General features: G+C 39.0%; 1 pseudogene across 1 annotated transcript in view; it reads left to right on the top strand.

The window, feature by feature from the left end:
• Nucleotides 1-13,672, top strand: part of LOC309659679 (P2Y purinoceptor 3 pseudogene) — a 136,655-nt pseudogene that overhangs the window by 41,925 nt on the left and 81,058 nt on the right. The gene's annotated exons all lie outside the window — the stretch shown is intronic.

Below are 13,672 nucleotides of genomic sequence, written 5' to 3'. Positions count from 1 at the left end.
GGAGGATGCCAGAGAAGATAGATCAGTTTGGAATGTGTTGCCTTTGAGATGTCTGCACAAGAGGACTCCACTTTCCACCTCCCATGGTCTCTTCAGCTCCAAAGGAGGAGCCCTCGGTCTAATAAAGCTGACTTTTGTTAGATGACTAACAACTCCACCTTCCCAATCACAGTGGTCACTTCTCTGTCCTCATCTTACTCCACTTCTCAGCGTCAGTTGATGCAGTTCACAGCCCCCTTCTCATGGCCTCCTTGACACTACACTTGCCTTGTTTTATTCCTAGTTTACTGGGCTCTCATTTGCTGTCTCATTTGTCAGCTCCTCCTCTTCTACCTGAACTCTAAATTTTCAAGTGCTCCAAAATCCAGTCCTGGGCTCTCTTCCACCCATCCAGCCCCATAGCTTTCAATATCATCACTGTTCTGTACTGTCCAATAGGTAGCCATCACCACATATGACAAGTTGACACTTGAAATGTGGCTAGTCCTATTTGAGGTGTGCTGTAAGTGTAAAATGCACACCAGATTTCAGAGACTTAGTATGAAAAAGTGTATAGAATTTCTCATTGGGAATTCCCTGGCGGTCCAACCGTTAGGACCCCCAGCTTCCACTGCAGGGGACACGGGTTCGATCCCTGGTTGGGGAACTAAGATCTCGCATGCCGCTCAGCGCGGCCCGAAAGAGAAAAAAATCTCATTAATTTTTATATTGATTAAGCGTTAAAATGATAATATTTACACATATTGGGTCAAATAGAATATATTAAAATTAATTTCACCTGCTTTTACTTTTTAATGTGGCTGCTAGAAAACTTTAAATTACGTGTGTGGCTTACATTATATTTCTATTTATTGGTGTAGATTTATATGCTGATGGCTCCTAAATACCTCCATTCCAGACTCCTTTCTTAAGCAGTAACACTCCTATTCCAACTGCCTATTTAACAGCAATACATGGATGACTAATAGGCACCTCAAGGCTTACATATCCAAAACAGAATCCTTGAGCTCTCTCACATGTTATACCTGTTCCTCCCTAATTGCTCCCCAGGAAACTAAATGGCACGTCTCTCCACCAGTTGCCAGCCATGAGCCTAGCAGTCATCCTTGACGGCTTACTTACCTCATCACCCACAACTACTCCACCTTTGGAGTTGTCAGCTTTCCTCCAAAACATATCCTGAATCCGTGCATGATCTCCACCACTACTGTTCTTAAAAGACTGATACCACCTGCACAACTGCAACAGACATTTAAATTTTTTTATTTTGCTTATTTTTAAGGCGAAATGCAAACACTTAGTATGACATTCAAACAGTACCAAAGAAAGCAGAGCTCAAGGCAAGTCTTTTCTGCCAGTTCTCTTGGGAAGCAGTCACCTTTATTAGATTCCTTTGTATCTTACCAGAGATAGCCCACACAGTTTTTTTTTCTTCTCTCAACCCAACAATGTAACAGAGATTGGCTTCATTTTTTGTAACAGACGCAAAGGATTCTGTTGTATGGATGTGTTATACTTTACTAGCAAGTCCCCTGTTGATGGACATTGGAGTTGTTTCCAAACTACTGTACACAGTCCTGCAGTGAATTGCCTGGACAATACTCATTTCACATTTACCTGTAGGATAAATTCTTAAAAGTAGAATTGCCAGGTCAAATAGGTATACTTTTAAAATGTTGTTACATAGTGTCAAATTGTTCTCATTAAAAGTCATACCAGTTTACACTCCCACCAGCAATGCTGGGAAGAGCCTATTTCCCACACCATCCCTAATCAAGCTTGTTATCAGATTTTTGGTCTTTGCAAATCTAATAAGTGAAAAATGACTATTGTAGTGTTGTCTCAATTTGCATTTCTGTTAGAGTGCAGGTTGAACCTCTTTATATGATTAATAGCCACTTTTATTTTCTAGGAATTCTCTTCATATCCTTTGCTTATGTTTTCAGATGAGTCGTTTGCTTTCTCTTACTGATGAAATTGGCTTTGTCAGTGATGTGAGATAATTTCTTTTGACTATGTTTATGGTATATTTTTCCATATAGTTTTTTAGTGTAAATGTTGGTTTTTTTTTTTCAGAACTCCAGGGATTTGCTTCCCACACAAGATTTTCAGCAGCCTTAATTGGGTTTCCTACTTCCACTGTTGCATTTCTATGATATGTTGCCCGCACAGCAAATCAGAATGATCTTTTCGGTTAGTTTTGGGGTTTGGTTTGTCAAAGAATAATGAGACAACCATCCAATATGTGAACTAAAAAAGGCAAAACTGGAGTTACTGCGTACTCTTGTAAGGGAGAGCTGTGTGGGTATGCACAGTCTCACCAAGCAGAGCAGGCTGTGGATCCTGTATAGGACTTACGGGAAGTACAGAGTTCAGAGACAGGTACATTTAGGAGGCAAAGGGCTGGGCATCATTAGTCTAACTGCACTGGCTAATACCTTCAGTTCAGCATTAGATAGCAGTGGAACTAGTGCACATTCTTACCTTGAACCTGGGTAAATACTAAACAAACAAACAAAAAAGGGGGAGAAGGGAAAGCTCTTCTTTACAGTGGAGACCCAACTAACAAATGTAGAAGGAACAATGGAGGTAAAACATCACAATTTAGCAACCATCATAGTACTGATTCAGGCAAGAATCATCAATGTTTGCTGAAATTAGTAAGTGAAATTTTGAGGAGGGGTAAGATACATATATAGTCTCAAAGTATCTCTTCACAAGACACTTATTAATTATAAAAAGAAAAAAATAATGGAAAAACCTGGCACACACCACCTGAACCAGGTGATCAAAGTTAATATGACCAGTACTGGGATAAACTGACATCATGTGCCTCCTGATATTATGCACTGAAATGGACACAGCCCTCTGTAGTAGACCTACCAAAAGTTCATGCCTAAATCTACTCATGAGGAAACATCAGACAAACCCAAATTGAGGGTCATTCTACAAAATAACTGCCCTGTACTCCTTAAAAAGTCAATGTCATAAAAGACTAAGGAACTGTTCCTGATTAAAGCAGACTAAAGGGTCATGACCACTGACCACAACACGTGATCCAGAATTTCTTCAGTTGTAAGAAGCATTATTGGGTCAGTTGACAAAATCCGAATAAGGCCTATGATTAGATAATTTATACTCTATCAATGTCATTTCCTTATTTTGACTATCACACTGTGGTTATGAAAGAGAGAATACTTCCTTATAGAAAACGTGCACTGAGATATTTAGTACCAACTTACCTGAAGCTTACTTTCAAACAGTTCCAAAAAATGTGTGTGTATGCATACATGTATGTATATGTTTATATGTATGCAGAGGGAGGGAAAGAAATCAAATGTGGTAAAATGTTAACATTTAAGGGATCTGGGTTCAGGATATATGGGAATTCTTTGTACTAGTCTTACAACTTTTATGTAGGTCTGAAATTATGTCCACCAGACTTTAACCTCATGAGAGCCTTGTGCATCTTTGTATCTCAAACACCTTGCACAGGACCCAGCTTGAAAAAATGCTGAAGTGGATGGATGAGGCCCTTAAATCCAGAGAGAGTTGCACCAGCTCATGGTGTAATAAGGAAAGCATACTGCCATGGAAAAGCCCATTCCTGCCTATACAATAAGCATGCTTATTCTACCTGCATCGACCTTTTATGAGTCAAGCAAATCACACTTAAAATTACCGAGTGATGGAAAAATAGGAATGAGGGTGTAGGGGTAGATTTTATCATCTGGCCAGGACACAAGGCCATTAGATTGACCAGCTGGTTTCATTGGTGTGGGGATAGCTGTAGCCTCTGGAGCAAAGTTAGCCCCACAGGCAGAGAAGAGGATCGGGTTCTCTCAAAAATCTAAGTTCTAGATTCAGCCTTCACCTGCCTTTGCTTCCTACCACTAATCCTGAGGGCTGTGTGGGTCAAAACATTCCCCTAAACCCATCCTATTCGGAAGCCAAGCTGGAAACCACATAGTCCTCGTCAGTGTCTTCTTTCCCTCCTGGGTCTGCCCCAAACCCACCTCTCCCCACCAGTAGTGTGAGTTTCTAACGCGGGACAAGAGAGAGGAGTGTCGGGCTCTGCTTGGGAGCCCAGAAGCAGTAATAAGTGAGCTTGATCTCAAAGAACAGAGAAGATTGAGGGAGGAGGAGGAGGAGATTGAAGGTATTTCAGGCAAAAGCGACATCATATGCAAAGGCTTAGAAAGAGATTCAAAAGCACATCAACTGACATATCAGCTTTATCCAGTTCTATGTGGAATATGTGCCAAGGAAAGCTTTGGATATAATATAAATAATTTTTAGGTTGATTTAAGTCCTGGAACTAGAATTTAAGTCTGGTTTTTCCATTTATCAACTCATAACAAATATTTTATAGGTCTCTGGTCAAGTTTATACAATCAGAATGAAAATTTTATAGATTCTTATTTGAATGAGGTACCAATTTTTAAAAGAAAAATATGTGCTTTAGTAGTATAAGATTGCCTTTATATTTTAGAGTTTAATTGGCAAAACTCATGGACCAGATCATGAAAAGGTATCCACTAGGAGGTCTGGGGAGCCTTAGCTAATTCACCTACTAATCATTCTTTAACTGCCTTCGTTTTCTTTTCTTTTCTTTTTTGGCATTACCATCCGTGACCTGAGAACCTGTGTCTTTCACACATTTTGCCTGTTAACTTGCCTTTGACTGTCCCTGGTATGGAGAAAGCTCTTCCTTCACCTCTCAGCTCTGGGACTCAGGTAATGTTCCTGTTCATTCATTAACATTTCTCTCAGCAATACATTTGCAAGGAAGTCCACTCTGAATATCTACTTCCTTTGTCCAGAATAGAAAATTCAGTCTTTATAAGGAACAATAGCATAACATAAATTGAAATGATGTCCTCATAAAGCATAATTTTAAAAGTTGCTTGAAATAGAAGTGCTTTTTTCAATAAAAAAAGATATTCACTATATGATTTGGGCTCATTTCAGATTTTAATTTTCCTATCAGTAAAATCATATTTATGACCTGCATAATTCACTGGGATGCCAAAGTGATAGTGGAATTTTTAAGCATGTCCATGTCCTCATATGGAAAAATATGAACAATAAATACTAATCTTAATGTCTTTTGGGTACAAAGTCTTGAATCTAAAATAATTAAAGCCAAAGAGCAGTCTTTATGGATCACACCCTCTGCAGCGAAACTTTTTTTTTAAAGGTCTGAAAGAATGTTTGCATGCTCAGTAAATAATGCTTTTTATTATATAGCAAAATACATAAGAATCATTTAGATCTATTTTATACACTTCCCATGGAATAATTCTGTTTTCCTCATTTGTTTATGGCAAACTCGAGTCCTGAAGGAATAGAATTTGTTGCAATTCAAATTAGTGAGTGAATGAAGATTAAAAGTAAAGTACTGTATAACTTACTTCAAACCACTGGTTAAAAGAAGGAAAGGGATTGCAAAAGATATTACATTATTTATTTATATATATATGACTATTCCACTGAATGAAAAAATTCATTAAAAATGCAAAAATCTATGGAAGTATTGGAAATATGTGAAGAAATATGACCAAACAATAATAAAGAGATACGTAATACAGAATTACAAAATGAAGAAGAAAAGATAAGAAAAAATTAACACCAAAGCCAGCCCCTTGTAAAAGCAGCCTTAGAAAGTAAATATGAGTGTGCTGGTACAGCAGCATATGAGGTTTCCCACTGGGAAGAATAAAAATTGGGAAGGGGAAAACTCTTACACCTCAGGGCTCAGAGCCTCTGACCCTCAGATGCCAGCATGACTGTTAGAGCTGTAAGTACATCAGTGTGGAGTCTAAGAGTAAATACATACGTGTGTTTCCATTCATACAGACGGGCACATTATTATCTGTTTTGAAAACTAATTAAAAACTACGGACCTGCTCCCAAAGATACTAAGTTGGTGAATATGTCAGGATGAAGAGGAGAGAAGTCTGGCTTATGGGGCACAAAGATAGATACAATGCCTAGGATAAAATGCCATCCAAAATTGCCCCAAATTTCTAACACCAATGATTAAATTTATGTCCTACAGACTTCAACTTTTAATAAAGTTATGTCTCTCTTACTATTAGCGTTATCTATATATGCATTCTTCTTTCAAACTATTTCTGTTTTCGTCTTTCTGTATGTGTCCAGCTATGCATTCATTCATATGCCTGTACATTTATCTGCCTATTTGTCTACTATAGTTGTGGAAGTCTGTTTTACAGTCTAATTGCAAAAATAAACTCACCATATTTTTCCTCCTTCATAACAAGTGAAGGGAGTCAGGAAAGAATAGGTAATGTACACTTTCTAATGGGAAAAATCTAAAGGAACTCTCCCTCTTGGTAAAATAAAAAAATATATGCACATATACATATGTATGTGTATATATGAATATAAGCAATAAAAAATGTGTACATGCTTATGAATTACATATTCAGGAAGAGAAAGACAAAGGATGAGCAAATATTTTAAGAAATAATTAAGCTGTTAGAGGAACCACCATAAGAAGTATATATGGACACTCCTTATGAAGGTTATGGTTTTATTGTCTGAGCTCCAGTTTATCCTTTTCACCTATTCTGCGATAATTTAAATATGCTTCCTTTGCCAACTGGCACCAGTTGAGCTTTGTCAGTAGATGGCGCAGGAGAGACATCTCAGACGGAAAGGGTTTTGCCCCCAGCTCTCCTGTGCTCGTTCTTGGGCTTCTGAGGGCACAGGCTCACCAGCACCCAGTTCCTGCAGCACAGGTTTTTTTTTTTTTTTTTTTTTTTTAAGGGAAAATATTAAGAAAACCACAGCTTAATAGAAGAAAGAAATATAGTACTATAAAATTAGTACTGTTACAAAACTATACAATAAAGATACCTCTGAAATTCTAAGTGAGAAAAAAGGATGAGAAAAAATTACATTAAATTAGACTAAATTAAATATAATTTAATTTAAATGTCCAGCCTGCTGGAAGAACAATGATAGAAAGGGAAATATGAGCATACATCTTCAGAAGCATGGCAGATTTTACAGTCTGGGAAGCAGTAATGTCTTCCCTACTCTAAGCTTGAAATTTGAGTCAACACACACCCATGTCAAACAGATCAGTGTAAAATCTTGAAGTAAACAATCTTACTAGACTCTGGTCCACCTGCTGTCATCTGTTCAAGTGTGATTTGTCTGTAAATACTGCAAATGGCAGAGTCAATGTGTGATTCAATTCATATACCTAAAGCCAGACATTTTTATTATCTGCTTCAGATATCTTCAGATATCTATCTGAAGCAGATATATCTACGTATGTAGGTATGTATGTATCTATCTACCTATTTATGTATGTATGTATGTATGTATCTATCTATCTATCTATAGAATGACTACCCCTGATAGATTGCATTAGTGAGTGTATCAAGAGGGCTGGCCCATGAAAGACAAAGACAGGTATCACAGATATCATACCTGGCTTGAAATGCTTTTCTCATCCATCTTTACCATGCCTGATTCACCACAAATTTCTAGCACCAAAAATTTAAATTATCTCCTGGATTAGGTAAAAAAAAAAAAAAAAGAAAAAAGTATTGTTACCAATGTCAGTCATTAAAAGTGGTTTCTCTCTGCCTAATGATCTATGCTGAAAAGCCCTCCATATCAGTTCATATAGATCTTACTCTTTCTTTTCTTTCTCTTACCTGCATAGTACTGTATTGTATGTATGTACCATAGTTTACTCAACCACTTTCCTATATTGAGGCATTTATTAAGTTTTCAATATTTTGCAATTATAAATCAAGTTACAATAAATAATTTTGTGCATATGTATTTTTATATTGTCAGAATTTTCTCAGGCTAAAGTGCAATTGCTGGGTCAAAGAATAAATGCATATGTGGTTTTGTTGGATATTACAAAATTTCCCTTTAGAGGGGTTGTAACATTCTGTGTTGTGAAAATACCTGTTTTCCCACAGCCTGACCAAGAGAGTATATTGTCAAGCCTTTGAATTTTTGCCAATATGGATTGGCATATGCCGCATAGATTTGTAAAAATAATGTGAAGAAGTGTATGCAATAGTGGATATAAATTTTTAAAGGTAGAAATCATTTGCTTTCGGATAGATGTATTCAGCTGTGTAGAGCATCTGTCTTCGAATGTTCTCTTTCTTTGTCACTCCTCAGAGGTAAGCTCTCTCCCCCATAGTCACGAAAGCTGTTTGGCCAGTGGATGTCACTCTTGTGCTACTTTAAGGGATAGATTCTGGTACAACTCTCTCAGTTCATATATTTTAGGACAATAACTCTTTAAAAATCCACCCCATGTGTTCATTAGATAAACTAGGCAAGAATTTCTTTTTTTTTTTTTTTGAAAAGCCCAAGACTATTATGCTTAACAGGAGGGAGCTTTTTGAAGGGCTAAATTCAGCATGTTCTGATTTAAGCTGTGTAGTAGGTTTGAGCTGATAAAATCAGCTAAATTAAGAACAAACTTCATGAGCAGTGAGAACTAAACCATGATCATGTGGCTCTTTGATGTATGTAAATATTAAGAGCTTGGCATTTTTGTCCTTGATGAAATGTCCTGTACAGGTTCAGAGAACTAGATGGAGAGGGTTTACCTGCACTTCTGCAGACCCCTCTCCAGCCGAGGGCAATGGCTTTTTCACTTAGGACAGTATACAAACACGAAATGCACATCTTTTAGCTTAGCTCTTGCAGTCCCTCTCCTAACACTACCTTCGTAAAATTGATCTTTAAATGAATTCCTGAATCATTTATACATTTTTTAAAAACTGGCAAAGTCGATCTTAAAAGCTGGGAAATCCTTGAATTAGTTACTTTGTGCATTAAAGGGAAAGAGAAATCTTAGCCAGTCTAGGGCATTTAAATATTCATTATTGTTGCTCTTTAGGATTCATTATTGTTTACTTCAAAAAGCAGGTAATTTTCAAATCCGAGAGAAAGAAAAGGTTAAATTCAGGGATTAGAGCTGTGTTATTTGTCATCAATCTGGCATATTTGTTATCAACATTAATTAAATATAGTTGTTATTTTTAAATAGATATTTTATCAGGAGACTCCCAGCAGAAAAATGATGGCATATTCAAATTAGGATACATCAAAAAAGGTTCTAAGGATCTTAAAGACCACAAAACATTAGTTGGGATAGCCCAACTCCCCATTCTGGTATAAGCTCAATATTCAGTAAACATAACCATGATTAGTAAAACCGACAACAGTGATACACACTGAGTTCTGATATCAACAGGTAAATCCCTCCGGATGACAGCCCTCAGCCAGGTGTGGCCGAGAGGTCATCTCCATTCTGAATCTCTCCCTCCACACTGGGGAAGTCCTGCCACACATTGTCACCTGCTGGCTCAGTCCTGTTTGGACCTTTGTTGCAGTTGCCAGGCCGCCTGAGGTTCTTGCTTGTGCTCTTGTTCCAAGATCACCTGAAGCGCAGTCTTCACAAGGGAGTTCTCAGGAGCATCCTCTTCCTTCGGCTGTGCTCGCTAAGCGTTCGTTGTTCATCACGTGTGACCACAGGACTGGCTGTCTCACTGTGCCCGTGAGGCCCTGTGGCTTCTGTGTGTTTCTCATTTGAGCATTCTGAATTTTTTGGCCGTGGCCTCTCTGTTCTCCCCACAGGTGGTTATGGAGGGGGAGGAGTTTTCAAATCTGTTCTGTAAATATTGGACTTTTTTTTAAAAAAGAGAAGATTAAACTGTATGGATAGTAGAGGGTGACAGTGAACTTAGCAGAGTTACCACTTTATTACCTTCCATTCCTTGAGCAAGAATTTCACTAAGTCTGCCTAGCAACCTTGATTTTAGGAGTTGAACATGTAAATCACTCACAGCTGTTTGAGAGGAATAGTATTTTACCTAGAACTTCTGACAATTTTGAAAAAGCTGAAATTGGAAATTGACTGAGAATTCTTGAAGAATCCATTGCCACGCTAGTCTGCTGATGCATTGCAAGGAGCAAGTTGAAGCAATCTGGGCATTCTATTTCTTCTAATAAATACACATCTGCCAACTAGTTATAAATATCTAATAATAATAATTAACTCTATTGAGTGCTTACTGTGTACCAAGCACTGTTTTAGGCACTTGACTTGTATTATCTGACATAATCCTCATGGCAACTCTCTGAGGTAGATACTCTTAATATTCCCATGTGATGGATGATGAATTTCTAGCTACGTAAGTAGGAAAAGGCAGAATGAGGAAACTGTAAGTAAGCCAGAGAGCTCTGGGGAGTGTGGGAACTCTACCAAGAGCAGACAAGGTAGATCAGCCCCAGTGGACCCGCACAACACCCAGACAGGGAGACTATCCCTCAGTGTGTAGCCTGATGCAGGGGGCTCCGTCCGCCTAGGTGCCCCTTCTGTGGGAGAGGAAGCCTCCCGTTGACCTACTCATTAGACTGAGCTAGTAAAGAGGTGAAACAAGAACCAGTAAACCAAAGCAGGGCTTCCTGTGCCCAGGACTTGAGGGTAGAGAGGGAAGAAGAAGGACCACATCTCTGTCTCGAATAGATAAGGCAACCTCTCCCTTGTGCTCATGGTGCCCCGGGCGAGGCTGCAGCTTACAGCGTCCTCTCCTGGGAAGCAGGGGCTCGCTGGTGGGAATGAAGCACAAGTAATCCATCCTCCCTGTGTTGCTAAGGCAGGTGATGAGCACCTTGGGAAAGCCTGGGCAATGGTCCTACTTCATGTTTGATTTCATGCCTTTTAGGGGCTGTAGCAGAAGTGCCCCACCATATCCTCCACAGGCACATAGCATTTCTACGCGTGCAAGCCCAGCTTCCAGCTGCAGCTCTTGGCTTCAGGGCTGGCTGTGGCCACCAGAGCCCACTGGGCCCATGCACAGGGTAGGCTGGAAGTTCCAGATAATTAATACCAACTCAGGAGTTGGTGGATAAATATTACATCCCCCCTTGCCACATAAGTGCATGTTCTACAATCGTTCCAAATTCCCCAGAAGAATTTTGTCCCATTCGCCCACTCTGGTAACTTATTTGACAATATATCCCTTTAAGGCCATCATCCCTTCCCTTCTTAGTGTCTCCTGGGATCACCTCCTGTGTTGAGGTCTCCAAGATCACCCCTAGGTTCAATGATTCTGTAGAAGGACTCACACAACTCAGAATATATTCGTACTCGTGGTTTTGACAGATTACAGCTAGAGGACACACAGCAAACTCAGCAAAGGGAAAAGGTGCATGGGGTGAAGTCCAGAGGACCAGGAACAAGCTTCCAAGACTTCTCTCCCAGTAAATCGCACAGGATGTGCTTCATTCCCCTGGCAACAAGTTGTGACAGCATGTGTGAAATGCTGTCTGCCAGGGAAGCTCTTGAGAAGCTCACTGTCCAATGTCTTTCGTGAGAGGTGGTCACATAGACACCCTCTGCCTGGCCTGTGCCCAAATCCCAGGCTCCCAAAAGGAAAGCGTGTGTTTAGCACAAACCACATTATTTGCACAGTTTAGGCACGGTGAACCATTCTTACAAGCGTTTTGGGATCCTTCCCCAAATCCAAGTTCTCAGATGACCTCCAAGGGCCTCAGGATAGCAGTCTCAGGCCTGCATGTTAATGCTTTTCTCCACCTCTCAGGTCCCTGTCTCAGGGTTCACTTAACCCAGGCTAATCCTGGAGCATGCCCCGCCTCTGAGGGTACTGTCCAGTAACTGTGTCATAACTCAACATATTTGCTTTTAAAACTCCTTCATGTTTCACTCGTTTTCACAATGCTTTGGATTTGTATTAAGTGATACTATACAAACCAAAAAGAACTGAACATGTGGTATAGTGGCCAGACCCCTGCTCTGGGAGTTAGGGCTCTTAATTTCTCATCCTTATGTACCTCACATAAGGACTGGCTCACATTGGTGAATTGCAGTTTGTTACCACCAATAATCCCTTGTTAATTCCTGTTTTAGTCCATTCAGGCTACTATTGAATAAAACAGAATGCCATAGACTGAGTAGCTTATAAATGGCAGAAATTTATTTCTCACAGTTCTGGAGGCTGGCAAGTCCGGGATCAGGGTGCCGGCAGGGACAGTATCTGGTGAGAGTCTGCTTCCTGGTTCTTTTCACTGCATGCTTACATGGCAGAAGGGGCAAGGAAGCTCTCTGTCTTCTTTGTTATAAGGGCACTAATCCCACCTCCCAAAGGCACCGCCTTCTAATACCATCACGTTGGGGATTAGGTTTTAACATTGAATTTTAGAGGGAAAACAAACCTTCAGTCTGTAGTAATTCACTACCTCCATAAACCCCACATTTCTTTGATTTTTGTCTAAAATTTTTAATCACTTTTATTAAGGTATAATTTACATTCAGTAAAATGTATACCTTGTCACTGTACAAGTCAATGACTCATGACAAATGTATTCCATTATGTAACCACCACCCACATCAAAACATCACCCCCCAAAAGTCCTTCATGGCCCATTACAGTTGATCCTTTCCTCTACTCCTGTCCCTATACATCCACTGATCTGGTTCCCTTCATTACAGTTTGCCTTTTCTAGATTTTTATATAAGCAGAATCATAGAATATGTAGTCGTCGTTGTCTGTCTTCTTTCACTTAACATAAGCCATTTGCGATTCATCCATATTGTTGTGTGCACCAGTAGTTTATTCCTTTTATTCCTTTGAAGGGATATAGAATGGTTTCTCTATCCAACCACCTTTGATGAAATCTTGAGTTCCTTCCAGTTTAAGCTATTATGAATAAAATTGCTAAGGACACTCATGCATAAGTCTTTGTAAAAACGTAGGTTTTTATTTCTCTTGAGTGAATATCTGTGAGTAGGATTGGTCAGTTGAATGGTAAGCGTATACTTAAGTTTTTAAGAAACTGCCAAACTACTGTGCAAACTGGGTGTGCCTTTTAGCATCCCCAACGGAAATGTATGAGAGATCCAGTAACACCACATGCTCCTGCACACTCTGTATTGTAAAGTTTTTTCTTTGATTTTAGCCATTCTAAAGAATATGTAGTAATAGCTCTTGGTAGTTTTACTTTATATTTCCCTGATGACTAATGATGTTGATTGAACAACTTTTCATGTGTTTATTTAGCATTTATAGATCTTCTTTGGTGAATTGTCTATTCAAATCTCTCCCCCATTTTTTAAAAATTCAGTTGTGTTCCCAATATTTAGTTGTAAAAGTTTTTTTATATATTTGGGATGTAAGTTCTCTAATCAGATTATATTTTGTGAATAATGTTTCCCAGTCTGTGGCTTGCATTTTTATTTTCTTAATGAGGTCTTCTAAAATAACTTTATTGAGATACCACTAACATACCATACAATTCAACCATTTAATGTGTGCAATTCAATCGATTTTAGTATCCCTACAGAGTTGTGCACATCACCACAATCTAATTTTATAACATTTCCACACTCCAGAAGGAAACCCTTTACCCATTAGCATTCACTCTCCATTTCCCCTTACTGTCCCCTACCCACCCAGGCCTCAGGAACCACTAATCTGTTTTCTGTCTCTATAGATTTGTCTATTTGGAACATTTCATACAAATGGAGTCATACGTGTGATATATTATGATTAGCTCCTTTCATCTTATAAAATGTTTCCAAGTTTCATCTGTGTTGTAGCATATATCAGTACTTCATTCCTTGTAATTGCCAAAT

This window comes from Balaenoptera physalus (assembly GCF_965194825.1).
Source record: "Balaenoptera physalus genome assembly, chromosome: 4".
Taxonomy (NCBI): domain Eukaryota; kingdom Metazoa; phylum Chordata; class Mammalia; order Artiodactyla; family Balaenopteridae; genus Balaenoptera; species Balaenoptera physalus.
This window is presented reverse-complemented; position numbering and strand designations above follow the sequence as displayed.